Here is a 16,358-nt window from a genome sequence, read left to right on the forward strand (position 1 = left end):
TTGAGGAGTTGGGTCAACGACAAAAATACCGACGACTGACACAAGTTCGGTAAAGAACGTTTTCTTCAAATCAAAATAATTTGATTATTTTAGCCCAATAACTCTTTCCTTTCGCTACTGTGTTACAGAAATGGGTGCTTCAGCTAGAAAGAAACCAGTTTTATAACAATTTTCTTCTTTAGAGAGAGCGTAACAAGACAAGTGGAAAAATTCGGTTTTCACTTCAAGCCAAATAAAATTGAAAACAAAGGCATCTACAAAGATATCCATGTCATGCGATAAGGGTAAAAAATCAAATTTACATTCAATGCATAAATAAAAGGGATAAATAAAAGTAGATACTAACAAAACTAAAATAATCGCTAGTACTCATCGAGGAAGGAAGTGAAATTTAATCCGATTAAATCAAAACCAAACCCGTCGAACGGGGGACCTGACAAGGTCTGAGGGTTTGAAAAAATCGAAAACTTGTTAAGTTTTCAAGCAGGAGGCTAGTTTATCAACTGAGATTAATTTAGCTAAATTTGCCTGAAATTGCCAGATTTGAATCAACTTATCGGGAATTAAAAAAAATATACAAGTACTTTCAAATATATAATAACATTTTTCACTTAGGATCATCTTCGTGGTCGGAGAAACTTCCGGCACATCTTTCATCACCTTCAACGGAAGAAACGGAACTTTCCATGAGTGAATCACGGTCTGATTGTTCAATTCTTTCGTCAAGCCAATCCAGCGCTATTTCGTCAAGCCAAGCCAGCGATCTTTCGTCAAGCCAAGCCAGCGCTATTTCGTCAAGCCAAGCCAGCGTACTTTCGTCAAGCCAAACCAGCGAAAATCCGTTCGAATGGAAAGCAGGTAATTTTCTGACGAGTTGGCATGCGATTTAATAGCCCTGCCCATTAAGGAAGAAATTTATAACCATGTATACTCGTTGCACGTCTTGAATCTTAGGTCTCATATTACGTTTCGCTCTTTAGGTGATGACTTGACTGAAATAGAGAAAATGAAAGCTGTCATATACGTGAAAGACAGATGGATGGTTTCCAACAAAGCATATCATGAACTGTCTCAGATCGTATTTGGTTTGCCAAGATCTTATTTGGTGGAAGATATGCAACGCGAAATTTCAAAAAGCTTTGACGTCCAAAAGACACCTGGGGATAGTGCTGGAGCTCAAATGAGTTTAATTGATGAATTAAAAACAGATAAAAGGGTCAGGTCTGCTGAAAATAACATCATGGTTAGTTTCTTTAAAGCCTTAACTACTAACAGTTTACTAAAAATGTATGAGAGTAATTCCAAAAAAGTCAGATTTCAAATTAAACTGAAGAAAAGAAAGTCGTTTGCATAGATTTGCAATAAATATTTTTGACTTAAGTGTCTTTGCTAGGCAATGATATCATTTGTCTTTCTCTAGTTGAAAATCAGTGGAGATGGCACCAAACTGACACGGCATTCAAATTTGGTTGTTATGTCCTACTCAATCATTGAAGAGTCTGGCTCATTCTATAAGAGCTCTGGTGAGAAACTTACTCTGAAAAAATTGTTCTGAGAATAAATTGAGGATCTTTAAAGCATTTTCTCTATCTCATGAGGAGTAAAATCTAATTTCACTAAAAACTTGGCTCGGGGTGAATCATAAGCATGATTCATAAGCATATAATAAGCATAAACTATGCCTGGATGCTTTAAGAACTTAAGCATACACGAGCCTGACCAAGGGGCATACACTTGCTTATAAAAAAAACATGTAATGTCTATTTTTGTAGGGAATAATGCTGTTGGTGTGGGAATGGCAAGTGAATCCTACGAGTGCATAAAAGAAAGTTTCCATGATTTGATAGAAGATGTAAACAAGATTGCAAAGGAGCCAAAATTAACTGTGGATGGAAAGGAATTAAGTGTCGATTTGTTGATTGGTGGGGATTACAAAGTAGGCCCCAGCATTTTCGTTATTATTCTTACAAGGGCCAAGTCACTCGAACAAATCTTGCACACTTTTTCAATAATGCCTAAAAATGCCTAAAAATCCCAAAAAACTCTAACCTCAAAAATTTCCAAAATTCCGAAAATATCTTAAAGAAAATCCCAAAATGTGAAAGAATCTTTAAAAGAATTAATAAAATTACCTCTTCTGTTTTCAGTTTCTTCTCACGCTTCTTGGAATGAAGGCAGCCACATCTGACAATGCATGCATCTACTGTGACATTGATAAAGAAATAAGGTATGCCAATCTAAAATTGATGAAATCAGTATAAGTAAATAACTTGGAAAAATACAGTGAAAATCTAATACACTTTTCCAAAAAATCCCAAACCCAAAAATTTCAAGAAAAAACAACAAACTTGCTACAGGTCAAACTCCAAATTCATCTTGTCATTTGAACTCTTTGACACTAAATCAAATTTTGCTTAAAGTTATGGTACAAAAAAATTCACTTACATTTTCTTGCAGACAAGACCCAAATAAACAAGGCAAGAAACGTGTGATTGATAAAAATTGGAAGAAGAAACCAGGCTGCAAAAATGATCCAATTTTGAAGGACGTTCCAATCGAGAAGTATTGTGTAGATGAATTACATCTGATGTTGAGGGTCACTGATAGATTGGAAGATGGAATGTTTCATAATATCCTTGACACAGATGAGGTGATAATAGAAGCATGTTCTGAAGAAAAAAAAAACATTTTTTGATCTGTGAACTTACATTCTACCTTAGGGAACTAATTCATACAGCTAAATAATGTTTGCGAGGCTAATTTTTTAATGTCCGCCATGAAGATTAGTTGGAGCGAAATAATTTGCAAGTATTTTTTAATGGAATTCCGAAAATTTTAGCAGTATTTCGGAAATCGCAAACTCCATACACCCCTCTTCAACTGCAAACATTATTTCCCACATGGTATAAAGTTTTTTTTTATATTTCCAATTTATAGAAAAATGGCAGCGAAGAAATGAAGACCAAGCTAATAGCCGCAATGAAAGAGATTGGAATCACACTATCATTTTGGAAGAATAAGCAAAACAAAGTGGAGTGGACATCACTTATGGGCAATGACAAAAAGCGGATGCTTAATGGCCTTCCAAATTATTTTGAGGAATTCTTACTAAAAAATCAAGTCCAACCAACAAGAAAATTGTGGAAAGTGTGTAACCTTGAAAATGTTTATCCCCTCTATTTTTATTCATTTTCTTTTTCAAAGAACATTGCATATCACAAAATTTTCAGGAAATGAAAAATTCAAAGGAAATCTCAAAATTTTTTAACCCCAAAAGTTTTAAAATTCCCAAACTTCGAAAAGTCTCTACAAATTCCCAGAACAGTACTAAGTAAGGGGTGCATTATAAAGATGTCTTACTCTCTCAGGACTTCGAAGATCTTTATGTTACGATGAACAAGCCAGAACTGACACCTCAAGAGATTGATGAATTTGAATTGAAGGTAGGTAAAAAACTTTAACACAACTCAAGTGAACATCACTGTAACCATGAAACACAACGATAACAGTCTTTAAGTGAAGAACAACCTGAAAATATGATAAACCTTTTTACTTTTAGGCCAAACGATGGGTAGTTCATCTCAAAAAGATGAATGGGACTGGGTATTCATGGAACTTCCCTGTAACCCCTTATATTCACATCATGGTGAAACACATCCCTGACATTATGAGAAAATACAAAACCCTAAAGATCTCTACTGGTCAAGGTATGGAAATCAAAATCTTCATTTTATAACTGGAAATCACTGAATAAGTCAAAGATACTGCAATCAAATTTCTAGCTACATATTTACTCTGAAATGATACACAAATTTAATCACTGAAGTATTCTTTACTTTTTTTGCAGGAGTTGAAAAGAAGAATGATGTCTTCAGAAAGTTGTTTCACCAGAATATAAACAGACACGACGCATGTGTCAATCTTTTGGCGGCGGAGAAGAGAATGCAGCTTCTTTCGGAGGGTGGTTATGAAAGAACCAAACGCACATGCACGACATCAAATGAAGAATGAAACATAAAGAGAATTAAAAAATCATTAATTTTTAATTTTTTGTAAATTTATATGCTCAGTTTGAGTCAAACTTTAAAACACTTTCATGTAGCCTCATTTTTTGACATGCCCAGTGCATGGTCCATATGTGATGATCAGCAGGAACTTGCATGATCATAGATAAAATATATTTCAGAAAAAATTATTGAAACCTAGTATTACAATCAAAATTCTAAGAATTAAAAGTGTCCTTGAAAACAAGAACTGATAATCTTTGCACCAACCGGTGTTTTTTTTTCTTGAATCTCTCCGCTATTTGTGGCCTTGAATAGTTTTGGAGATTTAGATAAGAAACACCGAATGGTGATTGGAAAGGCAATTTCTCTCCTGCTTCCTCTCTTATTAATGATGCTTTTGTGCCAATCATTGGGAAACTTTGACAGTCATGCTTATAAAGTTGCTTTGACCCGCTTTTTTTGTCCAACCCCCTCCCATGGAAGAGATACCTGAAAATGGCCACTGGAAAGTCAAGCTGTTTCACGCTTTTCAACCGTTCTTTTAAGGAGGCATCAAAACAAGAGAGGAGACGCTCAACATGGAACTCAACTTGCCTGAAACCTGGACACGGCTGCTCCCAAAATCTGAAAAAATATTACAATATCTTAAGGGAACTTATTTTGACGAAGACTAATTTTGGCGAAATTGGCAAGCGAACTCAAAATTCGCCAAATTAAGTTCTCGTCAAAATTCAAAAAACCGTTGATTCGCCAAATTAAGTTCTTGCCAAAATTCAAAAAATTCCTGCTTCACCAAAGTTAGTTCTCACCAAAAAAAGTTCCCTTAAGGTATATTCAGGTATATTCTGACTACGGCCAAAGTCTAAATCTCTTTTCTAAGAATCTCAGCAAAAAAAAATCTAACAAACTGTTTCCCAAGAACTCTAGTACAACATGTGCCTTAAATCTTTAACCTTGAGGCTGGAAAATGTGCTGCTGGAGAAAGATTTGACTTTGTCCGATAAACCTTAGCAATAAAGAACCAGTGTTAGAGGCATTTTTTTATTTGGAAATTCTGAACCCTGCCAGAAATTTCAAGAGGTAGATGAGAAAAGGGCCTTGCCCAGCAGCACATCCCAACTTAGCATAAATACCTAACATATGGTTAAATAACTAGTAACATATATAACACTCACTGTAACAACCTCCTGTCAAGTAAATTCTCAGCTGGCTCCCAAGTACAATCTGAGGTCGAGTACCTCTCCCACTTTACAAGGTAGTGGGTTTTCTTTCCAATCTACAGAAAAAAAAAACAGAAAAGGAGCCACCCATTACATTTGGTAATTCTATATGCTTGCTAGGTTTACAAAAATAGCAGTCTCAATGCGAGTGTTCTGCCGATTGTTATCTATTGCCGATAGTTGTCCGCCGCGGCGTAGGGCCCAGACCCCGGGTCCAACATCAGGCAACCATGGACAACTTTAGGCAATATCGAAAAGAAACCGATTTTTAATCGATTCGAGTTGCGAATCGGGAGTACGTTTGAGAAATCTGAGCGCGCGTGGTTGAAGCAGAAAAGAAAATGGCGGCTTAAAGTTTATAGAACAATCATGAACAGTTTGGTTAAAACTAGTGAGAAAGGTATGATTAAAAGTTAGTTTCTCCATCATTATTTTACTTTTTAGTTTAGCTGTGAATCTATAATTGAATTCATTGGGGCTATAATTTAATTCATTGGGGGAAAGACTTATCCAAACAGAAATCCAACTTTACTTTTTAGATTCTTCTTTTAGATTAAGCTAGTTGACCGCCAGCAATAATTTAAATTCATTGGGAAGAGGTACTTATCCAAACAGAAATCTAACTAACCTAATTGAATCCAGAAGTAGCTATTATACTAACTATTGGTACCCGGCAGCGTCGCAAGCTGAACCCACTAAAAGTCCTTTAGGCCATTTATTTCGGCACACGATCAATAAAAAAGATCTCTTCCATCTCATCTCTTCCATCAGAAAATTGGTTTGATTAGTTCAGATAACTGGGTCTGGATACAGTTGTTGTTGTTTTTGTAGTACAACAAAAGGGTTGACTCCTTTATCAAGATTCTCTTTTTAGTCTAATAAATAAAATTGTCTTTGTACTATTGTCTTATTTTCAGATGACTTTCGTGGAACGTTTGAGGCCTTTCTGCATGAGATATCGGGAAAAAAAAACAGCAAAGCCATAACTGATGCCAAGTACGACCAAATTGTTAAGGCATTAAATGAAGGAAGTACGCAAGACGATGCCCTGAAGAAACTCATGAAACGGAATAACTACAAAGTTATCAACTGCCCAAAGCTAGGAATTCAGAATGTCCTATTTGTACCTGCAGACGAAGAGGTAATTTTTGGTTAATATTCTATATGTATCAAAAGATCCTAAAACGAGATACCCATAGTTGGTCTAAAAGTCATTCTAGGCAATATCGTAACCTTTGGAAACAAGAAATGAAATAGAAACTTATTAGGAATAATCAGCATACTTTACCCATGGATTGTGCATAAAAAATTACACAAACCCCTCTAAAGAAGTTGTCCGTTTACCGAATTAGATTTGACATTCATTAGACTAAGCTATGGTACATATACATTTGAAAACAATATTTTAATAAAATTAAGATAGAACATAACACATTTTTCTTTAACAAACTTGAAAGATACCTAAGAGGTCACAATATCGTTAAAGAATGTGTTATGTTTTATTTTGATTTGATTGCACATCATAAGGCTTTTTATGCTTCACTTAATAAAATTAAGATATATACAGCTATTATTTTTACTTAAGGGATAACATCTTATCTCATTCTTCTGGCTTGAAACTCCATAATCATGTTATTTTATTGTGATCTGCAATTCGAAATTGACCTTTTTTCAAAGAGAACGTCCTGTTGAATAATTATGTAGTCCAGCCATGAAAACAATGATAAAGCCATGCATAATAGACCTTTTTTCAAAGAGGCCACCCTGTTGAATAATTATGTAGTCCAGCAGAAAAACAATGATAAAACCATGCATAATTATTACAATATGCATGATACAGTAATTATGCCTGTCTCTATCATTGTTTTTATGGCTGGACTACATAATTATTCAACAGGACGTCCTCTTTGAAAAAAGGTCTATTACTGTATCATGCATATTGTAATAATTATGCGTGGTTTTATCATTGTTTTTTGCTGGACTACATAATTATTCAACAAGGTGGCCTCTTTGAAAAAAGGTCTATTGAAACAATCAAATTACTAAAGAATCAACTTGGTAAATATCAAATTATTGTGGGTCTCTCCGTCTTAAAGAAATAGTGAGAATCAAAAGGAGTAGAATAATGAGGATAAATTCATATACAACAAGTTTATTACAATGTGTTAGTCGTCATTGACCTTGGTTGCTACACAGGCGAATGACCCAGGTCAACCCATGCCATGTGAGGGAAATCAGGTAGTGAGTTCAAGGTCATGACGGGGTGCTAATTGAAAGCGTCTATAGTTGCGAAAATGGGCTTTAAAGCCTCCTCCGACTCAACCAAATAGAAAAGAAAAAGAAAACAACATAAGCATCGATAACAAAAATATTTTTCAGGAAAATAGCAAGAAGAAGAAAAAAAATATCAAAGCTAAACTGACTGACAACTCCATGTTTAAAGGTCTACGGAAAGTCTTTCGGATAAAAGAAATGTATGATCTTGTCTGGGAAGCTCATGTTGAGGAAACTGTTCATGCTGGCGAAAAAAAAACTCTTGCAAATGTAAGTGGATTTCCATGTATAAACAATTGAGCTGTATTTCCCTGGGGATGATTTTAATAAAATTTTATTAAACTTGAATATTCATGATATTCGAAATAAACAAAAGAAATTACTAGTAGTAATGTAACGATTTTCACTGTAATTTTTCAGTTACAAAAATCAAAACATGAATCAATTTTGTATGACAGGGATAAGAGGAACCAAAGTTTTATGTATTTCTGTGCATTTGATGAGGTGAACCCAAAAGTTTTTGTTATATCAGGTCCACCGGATGACGAAAAAACACTCACCCCGCAGGCCGCAAAATAACATTTTTCATTTCAAACCCAAAACTCGATTTTTTAAAGCACTCGTAGAAGTTAAAATGAAGGTTTTCTTTACCTTATGAATAAAAACATAGTTACCGAGACGATGAGTGTCCCGGCCAAACGAATGCGCAACAAAAATTTATATTTATGAAAAATGTGACATAGAATAAACGCGCAAATCAATGAAATTGTGATTCGAACGAAAGAAAAATGGAATGTGCAAAAAAGTAAACAAAACAGAACAAAAGACAAAAGTTTCCAACTCGATGAAGATTATTGCTACTGGAACGATAATGTACTGAAATTATCTTCGTTTAGTTTATGGACTGAGGCCATAATTCTTTTCTTGTCTTCTTCATTGGCCAACGTTACTTTCAATGGCCGCCATCTTTTCGTCTTGAACATATCATCCTTTCGAGCACCGATTCGTTCTGCAGTGACAACATTTATCTTTAATCCCATACGATTTCCTACAACTTCCTCCACGTAATCTTTGTCACCGGCCCACTGTTCCTCTTTGTTCTCATCTTTATTTTCACCTAAATGATGGACAATGATGTTACATCTAGTTAAGTTCTTCCAGCGATCTTCTTCTCTTTCTTCTTTTTCATTTTTGATAAATTTCTTGATGATAACCTCCTGTTTCTTCACCTCTTCCTTTGTGATATCTGCATATGTTGCCTGTTTTGGTTCTTTAGCGAAGTCTTCTTTGTTCTTCTATAAGTTCCTCTATTTTCTTCTCTAGATTATGCAATCTAGTGTTGAAAACAGATTCAAATATTTGATGACCTCCATCTTGACATTCTGCTTCCGTTATTGTTTGCGTTATTTGGTTACTTCTGACTCTTTGCTTACTTGTTTTGATTTTTTCCAAAAGTATTGGCGTGACTGTAACACATTTTTTACATTCGAAGCGTCGGCTTTTGTATTGCAGACAAAGCTGAATTTGGTATGCGGGAAGCTCCGAACAAGCATAATGAACGAATCTCTGGCATTTCCTACATTGTAACATGTCATTATCCTTTATTATTTCATTCGTGAAGCAATTATTGGTGGTACAGGATCCATATTTTTCAGCATTTTCAGTGGATTTTTCATCGATTGTTGCCATTCTTATTCATTCATTCGCAAGAGCGTGGCCGTACAAGGAGGACCGATTTTACTTTCAAAAAGTATTTAAATATCTTTTCAGATTTTGCAGGAACAAATCTGCGGTATATTCTCAGAATTTAACTTGGTTGAGAAAGCCGATCTTTGTCTACTTTAATGGGACAAGTAATCGGAGGAAGTAACTTGATATGAAGTGCAATTCACGAAAATTCGCAAAATATTGGAATTTTATCCTAAACTAAACGAATATTCTCGCGAAAATTTCTTCCCTTAAGGTAGTCAAATTTTAAATTTCAAATGATATCTTTATATAAAATGCTATGTGGCACGAATCAAATGCTACGTAAAATCAAGGCGATAAAAGGTTGGGTTGGTTTAAAAGAAAATTTAAAGAGAGTCTATTTTGATCGTGTTTTAAACACCTTAAGTGGATTAATTTTTGCGTGGATTTAATTTGGCGAAATAGACACTGAAATGCGTGAGTGGAACCTCTAATTAGCGGGCACCATCGGAGGCCATCCCAGGGTGTCGAAAATACAAAATTGGGGTTTAAAGTACTTATCTGCAGACACTAGGCCATAGAAGAACTGGAATCAGAGCTCGAGTTAGTGACTGGCAAGAGGTTAAATCGAGGTGGTGGGTGCGGACTTGAAGTACCAGTGATTTATGATTTCTTTGGCCCACCTAAATTTGTTGAATGGGTCAAGGGAAAACTGGAAATTTGTAGAAATAATTTGAATAAGAAGACTAACAAGTGCTTGAAATAAAAATATCTAAAATTTTCTTTTCAATTTTGGACGTCTGTGACCCGTTGGATATTCAATGTCCGCTAATTGGAGAGCTAAAATAGGGGTTTTGGCCATTTCGTGCGATAAAATCTGTCCGCTAATCAGAGGGTCCGCTTAATTGAGTGTCCACCTTTTAGAAACTTTTTTATGAGGATTTGACTAGGAAACGGCTGGGGAAATAAAATTGTCCGCTAATCAGAGGTGTCCGCCCGGGTGTCCGCCTTTTAGAGTGTCCGTTAATTAGACGTTTTACTATAAGTACTTGAATCGTCATTATATGATATTCTTTTTGTTAAAGCAACGAACAAGATTCGGCAAAGATTCGTTGCTTAATATTGTCTGTGTAAGGTAACGAACAAGATTCGGCAAAGATTCATGAACTAAAGTTGTCTGTGTAAGGAATTGGACAAGATTCGGCAAAGATTAAATGCCTAAATTTGTCTGGGTAAAGCAACGAACAAGATTCGGAAAAGATTAAATGCCTAAAAGATTCCTTGCTTTAAGTTGTCTGTATGAGGTAACGAACAAGATTCGGCAAAGATTCGTTGCTTAAAGTTGTCTGTGTAAGGTAACGAACAAGATTCGGCAAAGATTCTTTGCTTAAAGTTGTCTGTGTAAGGTAACGAACAAGATTCGGCAAAGATTCGTTGCTCAAAGTTGTCTGTGTAAGGTAACGGACAAGATTCGGCAAAGATTCGTTGCTTAAAGTTGTCTGTGTAAGGTAACGAACAAGATTCTGCAAAAGTTGTCTAGGAAAGTTAACGAACAAGATTCGGCAAGGTTTGATTACCTAATCTTGGTCTGATAAAGTAAAAGACAACAATCAGCAAGATTCCGATTGCCGAATCTTGGTCTGGAAAGTTAAAAGTCAACAATCGGCAAGGTTTAATTGCCTAATCTTGGTCTAATAAAGGAAAAGACAACAATAAGCAAGATTCCGATTGCCGAATCTTGGTCTGGAAAGTTAAAAGTCAACAATCGGCAAGGTTTAATTGCCTAATCTTGGTCTAATAAACTAATAGACAACAATCAGCAAGATTCCGATTGCCGAATCTTGGTCTGGAAAGTTAAAAGTCAACAATCGGCAAGGTTTAATTGCCTAATCTTGGTCTAATAAAGTAAAAGACAACAATCAGCAAGATTCCGATTGCCGAATCTTGGTCTTGAAAGTTAAAAGTCAACAATCGGCAAGGTTTCGATTGCCTAATCTTGGTCTAATAAAGTAATAGACAACAATCGGCAAAATGCAATTGCCCAATCTTGGTCTGGAGAGGTAAAATACAACATTCGGCAAGGTTTAATTGCCTAATCTTGGTCTAATAATGTAAAAGACAACAATCAGCAAGATTCCGATTGCCGAATCTTGGTCTAATAAAGTAAAAGACAACAATCAGCAAAATTCAATTGCCGAATCTTGGTCTGGAGAGGTAAAATACAACATTCGGCAAGGTTTAATTGCCTAATCTTGGACTAATAAAGTAAAAGACAACAATCAGCAAGATTCCGATTGCCGAATCTTGATCTGGAAAGTTAAAAGTCAACAATCGGCAAGGTTTCGATTGCCTAATCTTGGTCTAATAAAGTAAAAGACAACAATCAGCAAGATTCCGATTGCCGAATCTTGGTCTGGAAAGTTAAAAGTCAACAATCGGCAAGGTTTAATTGCCTAATCTTCCTAATAAAGTAAAAGAAAACAATCAGCAAGATTCCAATTCAATCAGCAAAGTTCAATTGCCGAATCTTGGTCTGGAGAGGTAAAATACAACATTCGGCAAGGTTTAATTGCCTAATCTTGGTCTAATAAACTAATAGACAACAATCAGCAAGATTCCGATTGCCGAATCTTGGTCTGGAAAGTTAAAAGTCGACAATCGGCAAGGTTTAATTGCCTAATCTTGGTCTAATAAAGTAAAAGACAACAATCAGCAAGATTCCGATTGCCGAATCTTGGTCTGGAAAGTTAAAAGTCAACAATCGGCAAGGTTTCGATTGCCTAATCTTGGTCTAATAAAGTAATAGACAACAATCGGCAAAATGCAATTGCCCAATCTTGGTGTGGAGAGGTAAAATACAACATTCGGCAAGGTTTAATTGCCTAATCTTGGTCTAATAATGTAAAAGACAACAATCAGAAAGATTCCGATTGCCGAATCTTGGTCTAATAAAGTAAAAGACAACAATCAGCAAAATTCAATTGCCGAATATTGCTAATAAAGTAAAAGACAACAATCAGCAAGATTCCAATTCAATCAGCAAAGTTCAATTGCCGAATCTTGGTCTGGAAAGTTAAAAGTCAACAATCGGCAAGGTTTAATTGCCTAATCTTGGTCTAATAAAGTAAAAGACAACAATCAGCAAGATTCCGATTGCCGAATCTTGGTCTGGAAAGTTAAAAGTCAACAATCGGCAAGGTTTCGATTGCCTAATCTTGGTCTAATAAAGTAATAGACAACAATCGGCAAAATGCAATTGCCCAATCTTGGTCTGGAGAGGTAAAATACAACATTCGGCAAGGTTTAATTGCCTAATCTTGGTCTAATAATGTAAAAGACAACAATCAGCAAGATTCCGATTGCCGAATCTTGGTCTAATAAAGTAAAAGACAACAATCAGCAAAATTCAATTGCCGAATCTTGCTAATAAAGTAAAAGACAACAATCAGCAAGATTCCAATTCAATCAGCAAAGTTCAATTGCCGAATCTTGGTCTGGAAAGTTAAAAGTCAACAATCGGCAAGGTTTAATTGCCTAATCTTGGTCTAATAAAGTAAAAGACAACAATCAGCAAGATTCCGATTGCCGAATCTTGGTCTGGAAAGTTAAAAGTCAACAATCGGCAAGGTTTCGATTGCCTAATCTTGGTCTAATAAAGTAATAGACAACAATCGGCAAAATGCAATTGCCCAATCTTGGTCTGGAGAGGTAAAATACAACATTCGGCAAAGTTTAATTGCCTAATCTTGGTCTAATAATGTAAAAGACAACAATCAGCAAGATTCTGATTGCCGAATCTTGGTCTAATAAAGTAAAAGACAACAATCAGCAAAATTCAATTGCCGAATCTTGGTCTGGAGAGGTAAAATACAACATTCGGCAAGGTTTAATTGCCTAATCTTGGACTAAGAAAGTAAAAGACAACAATCAGCAAGATTCCGATTGCCGAATTTTGGTCTGGAAAGTTAAAAGTCAACAATCAGCAAGGTTTCGATTGCCTAATCTTGGTCTAATAAAGTAAAAGACAACAATCAGCAAGATTCCGATTGCCGAATCTTGGTCTGGAAAGTTAAAAGTCAACAATCGGCAAGGTTTCGATTGCCTAATCTTGGTCTAATAAAGTAAAAGACAACAATCAGCAAGATTCCGATTGCCGAATCTTGGTCTGGAAAGTTAAAAGTCAACAATCGGCAAGGTTTTGTTTGCCTAATCTTGGTCTAATAAAGTAATAGACAACAATCAGCAAGATTCCGATTGCCGAATCTTGGTCTGGAAAGTTAAAAATTAACAATTGGCAAGGTTTCGATTGCCGAATCTTGGTCTAATAAAGTAAAAGACAACAATCAGCAAGATTCCGATTGCCGAATCTTGGTCTGGAAAGTTAAAAGTCAACAATCGGCAAGGTTTTGTTTGCCTAATCTTGGTCTAATAAAGTAAAAGGGCGTAAAAGACAACAATCAGCAAGATTCAAATTGCCGACGAATCTTGGTCTGGAAAGTTAAAAGACAACATTCGGCAAGGTTTAATTGCCTAATATTAGTCTGGAGAGGTAAAAAGCCAGTTTTCGGCAAGGTTTCATTCGTTGCTTTAAAAAAATCGGGCCTAAAGTTATCTGTGTGAGATAACGGACAAGATTCGGCAAGATATTTGTTGCCTAATCTTGGCTATTATCAGTTGATGCCCGTTTGATAGATTTGAGCATGCGCAACTGTTTTAGATAGATTTGAGCATGCGCAACTGTTTTAGATAGATCTGGGCATGCGTAACAGTGTTTTTTTTTTACAACAAGGACTAAATAGGCTTGAAATCTTTTCTTCTTCAACACGTTCCTTATATTAAATTGGGTTTTTTCAGTTGTACATCGATTTTATCTGGAACATTTCTTCGATAATCTCGTTTACGATTTTTAAAAAACCCGACTCGTGCACCGCTTGCGATGCCTGAGACAACATTAGGCAGGAGCGCCCCAGATTAGGCAAGCAGACAACATTAGGCAAGCGGACAAGATAAGGCGGAACAGCGAGGGGCACACAAAAAAAACCACAATGTTGATCCAAAATAAAAGCATAAACTCTCACCTTTTTCTCTGCTAATATTTCTTCTGCATTGTATACATCTCTTCTTCTTCTGCATACTTTCTGTAGTGCCAGCACTTCATGTTCACTGAAAAGTTCACTTGAAAAGTCATTCAAAGATTTGTAGTGAACACTACGTCCACGAGACATTTTATTCTTTCGATGTGTTCACCTTGCCAGCCAGAAATCAAATGATCTCCCCACGTGAAATTTACAACTTGAAATTTTGCTGACGCAACAATATTCGCAGAACCAATCACGCGCGAGAAGAACTGTTGCATTGGCCAATCAGAAGCCATTACGCAAACGAAGAAAAACCGGGGGAACACGTCAATCACAGAAACGTGACAAGATTTGGAAACCCCATTTGTCGCGATGGGTACAAAAATGAGTTTTCTTTTAATAAATTTTTCGCGCCAAAACTTTTCTATGACGTCAAGGCTTTTTCGCTATCAATTTTTGGTTTTTCTACATAGAAGATATAAGTTATTTTAATCATTCTGATTATGATAAATTATTTCCCCTTCTTTTTTTAATTTTTTTTCGTTATTGTTATATGATGTTTGTAGCTAGCATTATGAAAACTTATTTGTGCATAATTAGAATAATCAACATAAATCATGCATGGATCGTGCATCGTGCATCGTGAATCGTTGGATCGCGCATCGTAAATTACACAAACCGCAAATTTAGCGAACCTAATATTTAAAATGAAAAGAGATATAAACCGAAAGAAAATGGAAAAAAGTATGAAAAGATGAAGACCGAAGTCTGAGATCAGATGCGGTACCTAGAGTAAGCATCCCCTGCCACCCGCGAGTCACCCGTCGTCTTCCTGAAAGAAAAGGAGTAGTATTGGCCTGACACTATCGAGAAATGATTAGAGAAATAAATGAAATAGAGCAAAGAGAGTACAAAAAATCGGCCTAGAACCCGGTGCGGAATCCCGCTTTCGGGCGACCGTACTTGTAGCCTGGATATCCAAGCTCAAAATTTTAGAAAAAACAAAAATTACCTCAACATACAAAGTTCTAAAATTATAGAGCTTGGTCTCCCTAGAGAATGAAAGTGCAAACCCATGTTTCCTAGTCAACCCAGGGCAGCAAAGCAGAAATTAATAAAAAGCAGTCTTACAAGATCTAAAACTATCTAAAATATCCAAAGATTACACCAAAGTCCATGAACAAGTTTGCATGCATTATCATGACCAACCATGTTTTCTTGGAAAATGAACTTGCCTCTGTTTTCTTCTTTTTCATGTTTTCATGTAACAGAAAGCCCTATCTTCACTAGCAACTGGAGGACTATCCTATTTTTGGTTTAGAATTGCTCCGCGCTGTCTAGATTGGCCCTTACAGCTTTAGCGAAGTGAGCGCAAGCAAGCGGACTGCATTCTCTTAAAGAGAATGCAAATCGCTCTAGGGAGACCAGGCTGTAAACCAGAACATAAAAATATCAAAAACTAGACTGTGGAATAGTATACAGCCTGGATATCCAGGCTACCGTACTTGTTGAGAGAATGATGTAACTAAACAAAAAAACTTTCAAAAGAATTTAGCTTAACATATATTAGTTTGTACATTATTTATTAGGCATCTACGAACCGCCACATACTACCCATGAGCATTTTTTTCTTGTCCACGTCTTTTCTGGCTGATATATTCCTTACTAATCTGTAATACTTATTCTATTTTCAGTCAGGGTCAATATAATATATACAAACACAAATAAATCACCAATGGTCATATTATTCTTGGCGACGAAGATAAACCACATCAGAAAGTACACAAGACACCACAACAGACACAAGATCAATTGCATACAAGGTCAAGAATTCCAAGTGGTAACCTGTTCTTGTTTCTTACATTTGATCTCTCACCCAATACAGTGTGGTAAGTCAAGCTTATTAATACATTCAGCTTTCACCAAACGGTGAACTACCAGCCCCACTGACTGGTCAGCTTGCTTCTAAAAGATTGACGGTATCCACACTCAAGGGTAAGTCAGACTACTTTTTAATATTACACTCAGCTTTCACCTAACGGTGAACTACCAGACCCGAGTGGCTGGTCTGTTAGTAATGAGTTCTAATA

At 36.0% G+C, this 16,358-nt stretch overlaps 2 long non-coding RNA genes across 2 annotated transcripts; both read right to left on the reverse strand.

Moving 5' to 3' along the window:
- Positions 1 to 534: 534 nt before the first annotated feature.
- On the reverse strand, positions 535 to 4,029 carry LOC136802069 (uncharacterized). Its single transcript, XR_010845951.1, has 5 exons — positions 3,837 to 4,029; positions 3,361 to 3,528; positions 2,446 to 2,669; positions 2,133 to 2,203; positions 535 to 992 (listed from the first exon to the last, which is right to left on the reverse strand). It is a non-coding gene; the product is annotated as an uncharacterized lncRNA (long non-coding RNA).
- A 566-nt stretch (positions 4,030 to 4,595) lies between these two features.
- Positions 4,596 to 14,596, reverse strand: LOC136802073 (uncharacterized). The gene is made up of 3 exons (XR_010845953.1): positions 14,269 to 14,596; positions 5,183 to 5,283; positions 4,596 to 4,631 (listed from the first exon to the last, which is right to left on the reverse strand). It is a non-coding gene; the product is annotated as an uncharacterized lncRNA (long non-coding RNA).
- Positions 14,597 to 16,358: the final 1,762 nt, after the last annotated feature.

Source organism: Clytia hemisphaerica, unplaced genomic scaffold (assembly GCF_902728285.1).
Source record: "Clytia hemisphaerica strain Z4C2 unplaced genomic scaffold, Clytia hemisphaerica genome assembly, whole genome shotgun sequence".
Taxonomy (NCBI): Eukaryota; Metazoa; Cnidaria; class Hydrozoa; order Leptothecata; family Clytiidae; genus Clytia; species Clytia hemisphaerica.